Below are 12,745 nucleotides of genomic sequence, written 5' to 3'. Positions count from 1 at the left end.
TCATTTGTATTTACCTTGTTGTGAGTGAGGTTGAGCCTCTTTTCATACATTTCAGGACAATTTGCATTTTGTCTTCAGTGTCATTCCCTAGGCTCATTTTTTTCTCTAATGAATTTTTGGTCTTTTCTTCTCTAATTTTAGGAGCTCTTTATTCATTTGGGAGATTGATGAGCTAAAAATATTTTAACACTTTTTCTTTTGTCTTTTTATGGTATTGAAATTATCTTAATGCACTAATAACTATTGAAATTATTTAATAAATATATTGACTTAACTTTATGTTGGATATTAATGATAAAAATGAATAAGTAACCAGTCCAGAAGAGGAACTTAAAATCTAGTCTAGTGTAAGGTATAATATTAATAATATCAGATATTTCACATTTATCTTTTTGATACCTCACAGATCATTTTTAAGGTTGTATTAGTTAGGTTTTAGTTTGGCTGTAGTGAAGAAAACTGAAAATAACTATATCTTGATGAGTGGTCCAAACTGGTGTTGGGCTCCATGGTGTTAGAAACCCAGAGTCTTTGTGTAGCCTCAACCCCAAGATAGTGACAAAGGCACAAGCTTTCTGTCTCTTTTGGACAATTTCAGGAAGCTGCTCCCAGGCCCTTCTGCTTTATCCCATTTAGTCAGAACTTAGTCACCTGGCCACACCAAATTGCAAAGGAGGCTGGAATTGTCTCAGGTTGCCATGTGCCAACTAAAAATAAGGGCTCTGCTACAAATGAAGGAGAATGGGTACTGGGGTTTAACTATAAATTTGCCAGAAAAATATAAAGGAAATGGACCCTGTCCTCATTAAAAAGGATTTTAAAAAAGGTACAAGTATCCTCCTACTCAGGATGTTGGATTGAGCACATCTTCTCTCTGCAGACATCTCACAAAAATAGTAAAGGTAAAAAAAGCATAAATTCATAACAGGAAAGAGCATGGAGAGGGGACACTATTAGTGGATGGATGATTTTAGCAAATTTCTGCAAGAAACATTGATGGGGTTGCAGTCAAGAGCGGAGTCACTCTGCCTGGGAGAGCCTGGGAGAGGTTCTGGACTGAGATCTAGAACTGGAAAAGGAGACTGATTAAAGATCCACATATGAATCCATGGTTCCCCACTCCCCAGGCCCCAGAATGCATGACAACAGGAAATTATCACCACTTAAAAAAAAAAAAAAAGATTCGTCTATCTCTATAGAAACTTTTTAACAGTCTGAGAAAAACTTGGGCAGCCGATATGGTTCTTGGTACTACAGAGTACAATCCTTCTTATCCTTTTTTTGGAAGTCTCCAGAATAGAGTCAGTTCCCTGTTCACCCCACTAGAATAAAGTCCACCAGCCAACAAGCTCTGTGTACACACAGGTTTACCTACCTCCTGATTCTTAAATACCAATAAACAATTAAGGTTAAAAATATCAACAACCTAAAAATGTCACTGAAGAAACAGAAATCAAAAGAGAAGATAACTGTAAAACAATTCTCATCAGTGTCTTCAGCGTAAAGTGACCATGTAACTTACCATGCAACCTGGGATAATTTTGAAAGTGATATGAAGAACTGTTAATACTTATGCCAGGAAAACAGGTGGAAACCAAAACTATCCCTGACAAGCCAGGATATATGATCACCTCTATGAACTGAATATTCTGTCCCTTCAAAATTCATGTCTTGGAATCCCAATCCCTGATGTAAGGGTGCTAGGAGGAGGAGCCTTGGGACGTGACTAGGTCAGGAGGGTGGAGCCCTCACTGGACACTAGGTCTGCTGCACCTTGATCTTGGACTTCCTGGCCTCCAGAACTGTGAGAAATAAATGTTGCTTCGTCACCAGTCTATGATATATTCATTATAGTAACCCAAACTGACTAAGATGATGACTCTACTCCAGAAAGATTTGGATAGATATTGTATGTATATATGAGAGCAGAATACTAAGAAAAAGGAAATATCAGAAACTAAGAAAAATTCTCAGAAATTAAAAAAAAATGATTGCAAAATTAAAAGTTTAATAGAAATGATAGAATTTGTAAAGTTGAGAAAATCTCCAAGAAGATGGAAGAAAGATTAAGACAGAAAATATAAAGAAGAAATTCACAGAAGATCAATCCCAAAGTTGTATCATCTATTTTCAGGAGTTTAAAACAGAGAACAATGAAAACAAAGGTAAAATAATCAAGGAATTAGAAGAAAAGGCTCAGAATTTTTAAAACAGAAGGGCTACCAAATGCCCAGCAAGAACAAAGAAACAATTCTTCTGCTTTACACATTCATTGTGAAATTTCAGAACACCAGGAATCAGAAGATTCTAAGAGGTTCTAAAGAGAAAAAATTAGTCCCCTTCAAGGAAAGAGAATTCAACTGGCATCAGATTTCTACTCTAAAACCACAGTTGCCAAAATGCAGTAGAATAAAGTCTTTAAAGGTTTTAAGAGCAAATTATTTTAAAATTTAGAATTCTATATCAAATCAAACATTTAAATGTGAAACTAATAAAATCAGTTATAGATATTTAAAAATAAAAAATTTTTACCCCTGTATTTCCTTCCTGAGGAAATTACTTGAGTGTGTCAACATCAGTACAACTAAGGGAAAATTTCAGAACAAAGAAAGTTTTTAAGATAAGAAATAATAAAATTTACCCAGGAAATTCCTGGATGCCAATTGTCAACTGACCTAGCAAGCAATTAGTGCAAACTGAAAGCAACTGTCAATGAACTCTCTGTAAGACATTTTCAAGAAGAATGGATTCCAAGAAAGAAGTAGAATGAGTAAAAGCTAAATATGATAAAGAAGATATATGTTTCTTCTACCAACAAAAAGCAAGACAATCAGAAACCCCAGAAAAATAAATTGTACAGATAAAGCATAGTCCAGATAGAAACTAAACTGAAATGTGGCATTTGTTCTTCATGCTGAAACATTCTGCTTTGAGTGGCCCTGGGATCATGACATTGGAACCATAGAGAAGAAATGTAATCATGGCACACTACTTAGCTCTATAGCAATACTTACGGAGCCAGAATGTAAGCACTGTTTTCTGGTCTTCAATTTTTAGAATCAACCTATAAACAAAGAGGGGAAACTTAATTGTGGTTATGGAACAGATAGAATTTGGGAGGTGCACAGGGTAGAGAGGTAAAGGAAAGAGACTTTCTGCTTCTATCTTCATCTTACTGAATGGAGAGTCAGAGGTATCATTGACTATTGATGGAACAATAATCAGAGGTTTGTCTACAGTTACAAGAGTAACAGAGAAACTAAAATAGCTAAAACTCTCCAAACTTGGGAAGGAGTGGGGGACAGGAAATAAAACTTGATGTAGCCCAGAAGGAAGTGAATGGATAATGTCTACTATGGTTGTTGATCGAGACATAGCAGTGTAAACATACTATTTGGAGATGCAGAAGAAACCACAAACAGAACTAAAAACAGAAACTGATTAAAGGCTGACATCTCTGGGAAGCAAAATGAGGGTGGGGAGAGGTGGGAAGGGTACTGTTTCTTTACATCACAAAACTTTTTGGACTATTTGATATTTTAATCATGTGCATGAAGAACTTTGATAAAATTTGAATTTAAATCCTGGAAACCAATTTCACTGCCACTTCATAAAAATACTAAAATTGATTACATAATAAATAAAATATTCACAATAAAGCGAGAGAAAGCAGGGAAACTCAGAGAGGTTAAGTGATTTATCCCAAGTCACACTGGCCTGTGGCCAGTAAGAGGCAGAGCTGAGATTTGAACACAGTTCTTCCAACACCACGTGCAGTGCCTGACTCACAGAGCCACGGCAAGGATGGAGCAGATGAGAGTGGGAACATACTTTGCAGAGCATTGTTTTCAACTCTTCTGTTGGCCTGTACTCACCGGTTATCTATGACAGCGGGCCACAGGATTTTAGTAATTAGTTTATGTGTGCCATAAGATGAACAAGGTTGAAAATCGCTGATGTATGAGTAACCTCGTCACTTCAAATCCTGTTTTAGACTTTGATAGGATCTAAGTAAACACATAAATAGCCCAGTGTGACAGATAAATGTGCGCTTTACATATTGGAATGTCCTCAGGGGCAGTGTCTAAAAAATAAATTCAAACAAATGTGAGGCACCTCCTGTCCAAAGGGATGGCGAAGGCAAACGGCAAACCTCCGATGGTGAATGGCCCTTTCTGCAGCAGGAGCACTTGGCTCGAATGCATGGAGATTCTCCCGTGCCTGCACTGAGTTTGCTGACAGTGCTTCTCATTTGTCCTGCCCCAGGCTGGTTAAATGGGGTAGTGCTGCCTCCGGGCCTCCCTCCTGCCTCCTGCCCGTCTACTCTTCTCCAGTGTGCCCTCCTTCGCTTCTTTACCTTCAGCCTCACTCCTGGTACTTTTCAGTCTTATTTTTGTCCCCTGGCCTGGCTCAGTGGCCTTACGCCCAACACCTTCTCAGACCATTCACTATTTCAACAAACAGTGACCTATATGCTTATTGAGACAGTGGGGCTATGTGACAAAGATGCCATCTCTGTTGTCCAGGGATTTAAGGTCTAAGTGAGGCCTTAGCCACACTGCAAGGAATTTCCCTGTCTGCACCTCCACGCCAGGCTGGGATGGCCCTGCCCGACTCTAGTCCTGCTCAGGTCCCCCGCACAGGCACAAACTCCTCTCCCCCTCTGCCCCCTGGAGAGGACACACAGTCGAAAGCAGAATCTGAACTCCTCATCCTCCTCAGGTGACTTTGCCTATTTAAGGGGATCGTTTCCATTCTGGACCCAGCTTCTTGTCTGAATTCACTGCTTCCAGGTTAAGCAAAGGTGGGAATATTGAAAATGTCTGCTTCCAATGGGGGAGCTTTACAGAAAGCCTTAAAGGCTATAATCTGGAAACATAAATCACATATCTATGGTCATTTACATAGCTAGGAGGCTGTTATGGAAGAAATGTATGTTTCCTCCTGGGAGATGGCATGCAATCACCTAGTTGAGCCCCAAGAAATAAAATACAGACTGACAGTGTCAGGGTTCGGGGTGGTGGGGGCTGAGGGGGCCCTTGCTTCCGCTTCTTTCCTGAATATTGAGAGGACTGGGTGTCATTCTGGGGTGTTGGGTTTGATCTAGATAAGACTGGTCTGGAGGCAAGTAAACTGCCAGGTGGTGGGGAGCTGGCCTGTACTTCCGGCTGAGAGATCTATTTGTTATCATCAGCTAATGGGTATGTTGGCCTCTGGGGAGGAGGCTGACCCGCCTTCATGGGGTGGTGATATGAATCCTGACTGGGAAACCAACTGTTTTTCTTTAAGATCTCTCCTGAGGAGACCTGCAAGCTGTCTTCAGAGCCAGTGAGAGACAAGGGTATTCTGGTTAAGTGGTCCTCAGTCCCCTAGGAACCTGCAGAATTTACAGGATGCCCAATATCTATGTGCATATTCATATAGAAAGCATTCATGGGTTCTAGATGTCTTAGACATATACAAATAATTTTAAAACATTATTCAATTGGCAATAACTTTTTATTATTATGGATTTCTCAAGGGAAACTTAAAATATGACCATAGGCTTTTTCTGGGCTTTCCCCATTCCCTAATCAAGTTTTCATGTTATACTCACAGAGCTCTGTTTTCCTTCAGAGCACTTGACCAATTATAAGTGTATTTCTATTTGCATTGTCATTAATTGTGTGACTGTCTCTTCCACTAGACTATAAGCTTCATGAGAGTAAGGAATGCACCTGTTTTTCTCACAAATTGTATTCCCAACCCCTAGCAGAGTTCCTGGCACATAATATGTGCTCAGTAAGTATTTGTTAAGCAAATAAATGAGATGGTGGGTCTGGGAAAGGGTGTCCAAGAATTTTTTTTGGATGGTTAAAAAGTTTGGGAAGCAATTAACTGATCATTTTACCAATATAATCAAGACCCAGAAGACCCAAAACACTTACCAAAGAAACATGTTAATTCATTGCAAATATGGAGGCAATCCCTGCCCAGTGGTCTCTCCAGCTTCACTGTCAATTTCTAATAGCACTAATTTTTGAGACTTTTTATAAGTAATACTGTGCTGGGCATGACACAAAGCAGACAAAGCAGTGGCCCATCTCCTTTGGTGACTGCAATCTAAAAGAGGGTTCAGTGGCTATTTTGTGTAGCATCTTTTTGTTTTTAGTCCTTACTTACATTTATTCAACTATTATATACTGAGCACCTGCTACATTTCCAGCTCAATGCGCAAGACACAGACACAGGGCTCATATCCACTGCTCCTATCAGGTATTGCTCCAATCAGGGCTGGAGTAAATTCATTAAAATACAAAATGCTTTATATTTCATAGAAGATACTGGCTATTGAGATTTTCACTGGGAGATGGAAGTGTAGCATCTTTTATATTGACACTTTCTTGGGGTGATTTACTGTAAACTCTGTCCTTTTCCCTCTGGGTGAATAATGATATCGATCACAAAAATGGGTCACTAAGAAGAGGGGAATCCATTTTCTGCAGCCTACTCCCCATTTCATTTGCCTCTGAGCCCCTTCCTGAACCTGACATTAGACTGTAGTATTTATGGAATGCCATCTACTAGAGAGAACTGTTCCAGACGTTGTGGGGAAATACACAGGACTTAACAGGTGCATACTGCTTTAGAGGTGAAAACAAGCAAGTTTCCATTTATTGTCCTTAGTAGCGAGGGTTCTTTCTCTCCAAAGATCTCTTCTGGGTACTTGGCAGCTGCAAAGTTGACCTGCAAATAAATTCAACTACATCCACAATTCCTACAATTGACTGTGACCAGTTCACACACAGAGGTGAGAAGAAAATATTTTCAGAGAGAGCAGAGGTGCATTAAAAAAAGTGGCATAAAATAAATAGAAAAGGCTTGAGATTTTATAAATCTAGCAGAAAGTCTTGGCTATTAGGTGCAATAGTCATTCCGGCTCTGAGGAAAAATCTCAACCTGTATCCTACATGGGACCCTGCCAGGAGCCTGTGGGACATGTCAGTCTCCTGTCGATGTTTAATAATTACCTGCTGCCATGCTTGACAAGGAAAGTGGGTGGAGATATTTCAAGACGCTCAACTGTACTCCTGATGAAATGGAACTCCCAGTTCTGGAGGTCAAAGCTAAGAAATAGGGTAGCCAGATTTCAAGCAAGAAAAAAATTTTTTTGAGCTAAAATTTCCCTTTACTTTGACAGTTAACAGTAATATCCAGCTCCCTAAAATAACTTCCCTGGGGTCCTGCAGGTTGGTGTACTAGGAGAAGTCCCCAGGGAATAGAGTGGAATCAGGGACCATGCTGGGTCCTGTAGCTAAATTGGGTCTGGGCTGTGAGACAAGCATCTCTTTAACCCTTGACATCCCCACCGCCTGAGGACTCTGGCAGGTGCTGTGGACTTTGCCAGCTGTTCCTCTCTGGTGTGGCACTCAACTTTATCTTCCTCTGCTCTACGTTCCTCTATCTTTTTTGCCTCTTGTAACAGGATGGGAGGGAGCCGAGTGGGCATTGCCTCTCAGTTTGGTCTTCTTGGCTGCTTAGAAGGGAAACAAGTTTTGTGGGAGGTCTACCATGTACCCGAAGCTGTACCAGGCATTTTACATGCAATCAGCCCAGTGAGGGGCTTACTGTTAACTTCATCTTATAGACTTTAGAAATAAATAGGTCCAGAAACTTTAAGTTTCTTGACCAAGGTCACATAGCTAATACATAGTGGAGACAAGACTTAAAGCCATAGTTTTATATTGCAAAGCTAAGGTCCACTTACAGACAAGAATTATGTTTATATCTAACGAGAAGTACTAGACACCAGGCAAATAGCATTGTAACAGAATTTAGGGGGAAATGGACCCTCATGGACCCCATGTTCTGCATTTGAGGAACTAGCTCCTGCTTCTCACCTGGTGGGCCAGGAGGGCAGTATTCTTCTAGGCAGATCCCTGTTTTCATTCCTCTGCAAGAGAAAGTGGATCCACGACAAACACTCTTAAGTTCACTCTTCTGACCTTTCTGTAAAACTGCATATGTTCTGTTTCATGTTTCCTAAATTATTTGCAACGGGCAGCTGTGCTAGGTCAGAATCTCAGAGGTGCTGCGGGATTCCAGACAGGGTGGGGGCTGCCCCCCTGCTCTCTCTGGCTGGGAATAATGCAATTCACAAATGTGGAGCATCTGGGGAATTTCAGGGCTAAAAAGAGAAGCTCCTGGCTGGACATGGCTGAAATTCCTAGACCTTTGTGGTGTCAGGGACCAGTGTCAGGGATGTTCTGCTTTTTCTGTGGACTTATAATAAAGCAACCATGTATTGACAGTTACCATGCTCCAGGCAGCGAACCAAAGCCCTTTCACAGGTATTACATTCATTCGTTACATCAGCTCTGGCAGCATTTATGTAATCCACTCAACCACCCTGAGAGGTAGGTAATAACAACCACATACAGCAGATAAGTAGATGGAGCCCCAGAGATGGTCAATCACAGCTTCAAGGCCAAGTCAGGAGTCCAGCCCAGGACATGTGACCCCAATGTTCATGTTTTTAACAACAACAATATATTTCCTCTTGTGACTTTACTTGGAAGCTAATGAATATATCAGGCGGGCTTTTCTCTACCTCATACCCTGCCCACCAAATGTTTGGACAATTAAAATAGTTGAGTTCACTTACAAGGGGAATGGAAAAACAGCACTTGGGTTTGTCCCAGTTACATGAATTAATTCTGTCTTGGGGTTCTTCTGCTGGTACATAAACCAAAGAGCCCAGAATCCCATGATGAAATCTATTGTTAAAGCCCTTGGCAGCTTAGCTATTATTTTATGTAAAATATATGCATGGCTTCAGAGAATTCCTCTCCACCAGCAGACAGGATGAAAAAAATATTAGTAATGATTGGATTCTATGCCTGTATTAATTTGACATTATTGATAGGAAGGTTGCTTGTTTGGAATGGGGAAGGTAAACAGAGTTTCAGGTTCCAGCCCTCTATTGTAGGAAGGAAAAACCTCGTGCATGGCCATGCAAATTAAGGAACTCTGAAACCTCAGCCCTCCAATCCCAGCACCGGCACACCAGCATTCCAAACACGCCTCTCTGCCCAAAGACAGCCTGGGCTCAGGCCACAGAATCTGTGCAGAGCCAGCATCAGAGGCTGCACGAGGCTCGGTATTTGGGACATCTCATTGCAGTCATTGCAGCCGCAGTCCAAACAGTGGGGTGAGGTCAGTGAGGGCAAATAACTAAATAGTTTTCCACAAAACGCCATAGTTGAAATTCTCACTCCTGTCCTGGGTTCCCTTGGGCCCCGCTCCCCATCTGCCATGATTGTCCTAGCTTTAGAAAGTCCTCTGGGCCCAGAGTCTGGCCAGACCCCCACTCCACCCACCTGCTGCACACGGCATTGCCCAGGCCAGGCATAAAAGAACTTTCCTCCTGCAGAGAGGGACAGAACTCCAGACACACCCTGGCTATCTATAGAAATCTCCCCGGGGGTTCTGCTGACAAGTCACTCGAGATCTCTCCTTGGGCTTTATTATGTCACAGGAACCCTGAGTGGAATGCAGAGGATTAAATTCCAAGCCCTTCCCTGTAGGCTGGGCCCCAAGGGAGGGGAGCCTGCAGCTACTCTCACTGGCTCAGCAGCTGGCCATCAGGGCTCTCAGGTGCCCCCTACTGAATGCTTTTGTACCTCTGGCAGCTGGGCCCTTTGCTGTCTCGCAGAACGACAGCCCGAAGACATGGAAGGGAGAATGAAGTCTCAGACTTGACCCTCAGAGCTCACCATGTGCATTTGAGGAAGCCGCTGCTTCCCCTGGGCCTTGGTTTCCTCCCCAAAATAACCTCTCACAGATAAACTTGTGGATATCACTACCAGAGGCGGGAATCAGGGAGTGGAAGCTGCAGAGCTGCCGAGCTCTTAGCCAGGGCCAGTGGGGCTTTGGCGTCCCCAATGGCAGTCAAAGGTTTGTGTGCCTTGAACGATGACTGGAAAGATGCCAGAGCAAGGAAGCACATTAGTGTGGGCTAATTCTTTTAAAAGGCAAAGACATTGTCAGGTTACTTAAACCTAGCATGTCTTTGTGTTCCTCGTCGGTTAAGTGGAAGTGAAAATAACACATACTACAAGGGCCTGTTGCGATGGCTATGTGGATGAATTCAGGAACGGGGCTGCCAGGCGTGCCAGGTATGAGATAGTAAGTCACCTACTCTGGTGGTGGTGGTTATTATTACTATTATTACACAGGAGTTCCCTTTGGTTGTTGTTCCACAGTCCAAGAGCTTTCCAGACATAATGCTTTGAAAAAACCACCAATGTTGTTAACACTTACTGCACATTTAGAGCTTGCCAGTTCTCCACTGAGCATTTTAAATAATCTCTCATTTCAGAAACAGCCCGGTGCAGTAAGTGCTATCATTTCCATCTTTTAACAATGAAGAACCTGAGCATTTAGTGCCTCACCCCAGGTCAGAGAGCTGGAAAGTGACCGGTCACTTAGGGTCACTCCTGTCCCATGAGAGCCAGGTTAGGCTGGATTCCTCTCTTGCTATGTGGACTTGTCACACTCTTGACCTTGCTCGGTCTCCCGTGGAAGTAAAAGGCAGATAATAACACCTACTTTATTTCCCTTCCGTGATTGTCTTGAGGAAAAAGCTGTGCCTGCTGACACTCTACCCAGAAATGGGAGGAACTTAACCTTCATGCAGGAAGGTAAGCCAAAGGAGGGAATGCGGAACTTGAGCAGTCACACCGAGCCAAGTCGTCCTGGGATCATCTTGCTCCTTCTCACTGGAGAAGGGACTCTGTGTGGGGACACAGGACATGTTTGATTTAAGATCCCAAGGAAAGTCCTGCAGTCCTGGGGAGGCTACTTGTGCTATGAAAAGTTGAAGGTCAGAGCCTGTCTGATGTCCTTGAGTCTTGCAATATGTGTGTGTGCCTCAGTGATAATGCATCACTGGGCTTCCACCTTAGCAGAGTAAGTGAAATATGTAAACAAATAATAAACTATGCCTGTGCAATGGAGCATAGAAGCAGTAACTATAAAATACTACCCAGGGGAGAGAAAGTTTATTGAGAGGGTGATAGAACACCCCAGTCTCATTGCCAAAGGCATTATTTTTCCCTTGGAGTAAGCTGGCCAGGTTGTTACTTCCTGAAGGAGAACTTTGTCCTTTTCCTTTTTTATTAAACACCAGATTTTTTTCCTTTAAACAATGCAAATCTGTCCTTCTGAAGGGATCTTGAAAAGCAGATTCCTTTCATTGTTATAAAAGGGATGGTGGTTGCACAGAATGAAGGAGTTTCTGCTGATTTGGCAAGGTGGGGATCACATCTCTTTCCCCAAAGGCCTGTAGGTGGGATGTGGACCTCAGTTCCTGGGTGGAAAAGTCCCCTTTGACAGTTTTCTCTTCTGTGAGCCCTGGGTTGAGAGATAATGCAGTTACTTCCAAAGTGAGTTGTCACACCTAGAGGTGCTTCCCCCCAACAATCCACTGGAAGTGAAGAAAGTATTAAAACTTTTTATGTTTATTTTTATGTTATTATGACAAAGTCATTTTGGTATTAGAAGTTCAAATAAATATAAAAACAGAATAATGAAGTGAACTTCCCAAGTACCCATGTAACCAACCATCATCCAACTTCAAAAAATTATGTTAAATTATGGCTAGTCTTGTGTCCTCTGTTCCACTTACCTCCTTCCAATGCCCCCCTTCTACACACAAACACACATTATTTGAAGTAAACCCCAGACTCTGTATGTTGGGAAAGGCAGCCTCATGCATAGTCTTTGGACCCCCACTTTGCTGCATAAGAATGGTTCTTGGGCCTGGAGCTCTTCATATCAAGAGATAAAGAGCTCACATAGCCTGTGCTGGGCCTACTGCTTATTGCCTTGTGTGGGAATATTTTTCCCTGTTTTAGGCTCCATGAAGGTCCCTTTGCTCTGCTTAAGCATGTGCATCAATGACCCTCAGACATACCCCCAGCCTCCACCAGCTGCTGGGAGAAACCCGATGGCCATGGGGGACCAACACCCACTGTTGAATCCCACATCACCCTGTTTCTTCTCTATATAAGTAAAGTGTTATTCCACCCAGTATTTTCCTTGGCAATTCCAGTGCCACAATGCAGTGCTTAGAGAAGTGTTTGGAGGCCTCTCCTGGAATTGATAACCAGTGTTCCGTGTTCTGCGGGACACCTATGTGTACAGCTATAAGTATTTAAATATACAGATCTAAAAAATAAGTTCTCTTCCTTTCAAAACCTAACCACAATGCCATCATTATACTCCAAGCATCAGCAATAATTCCTCAATATGATTGAATGTTCAATCAGGATTCCCATGTCCTCCATTGTCCTAAATATTTATTTTACAGTTTGAGTTGGGATTTAAATAAGGTCTTGTATTTGTGATTAATAAATATGCCCCTAACTTGCTTTTAATCTAATGGTCCACTCTCAATCTCCCATTTTTACTTTTGCAAACTTTTCTGAAGAACTTGGATTTTTTTTTCTGGTTAATCTTCTACAGGCTGAATTTTGCTGATTTTGTTCTCCATGGTATCATTTATCATGTGCCTCTATTGCTTGTAGTTCCTGTCAGTGAAAAATCAAGAGGCCCCATCAGGCTCAACTTAAATATTTTTGACATGAGCACCTTTTAGATGATGTTATGAACATCTATCAGTAGAAGAACATGGGTGTGTGTGTGTGTGTGTGTGTGTGTGTGTGTGTGTGTGTGTGTTATCGGCAGTCTTCGGTGATCATTG

The sequence above is a fragment of the Furipterus horrens genome, unplaced genomic scaffold (genome assembly GCF_987537825.1).
Source record: "Furipterus horrens unplaced genomic scaffold, mFurHor1.1.pri manual_scaffold_10, whole genome shotgun sequence".
Lineage (NCBI taxonomy): Eukaryota > Metazoa > Chordata > Mammalia > Chiroptera > Furipteridae > Furipterus > Furipterus horrens.
Note: the sequence above shows the minus strand (reverse complement) of the source record.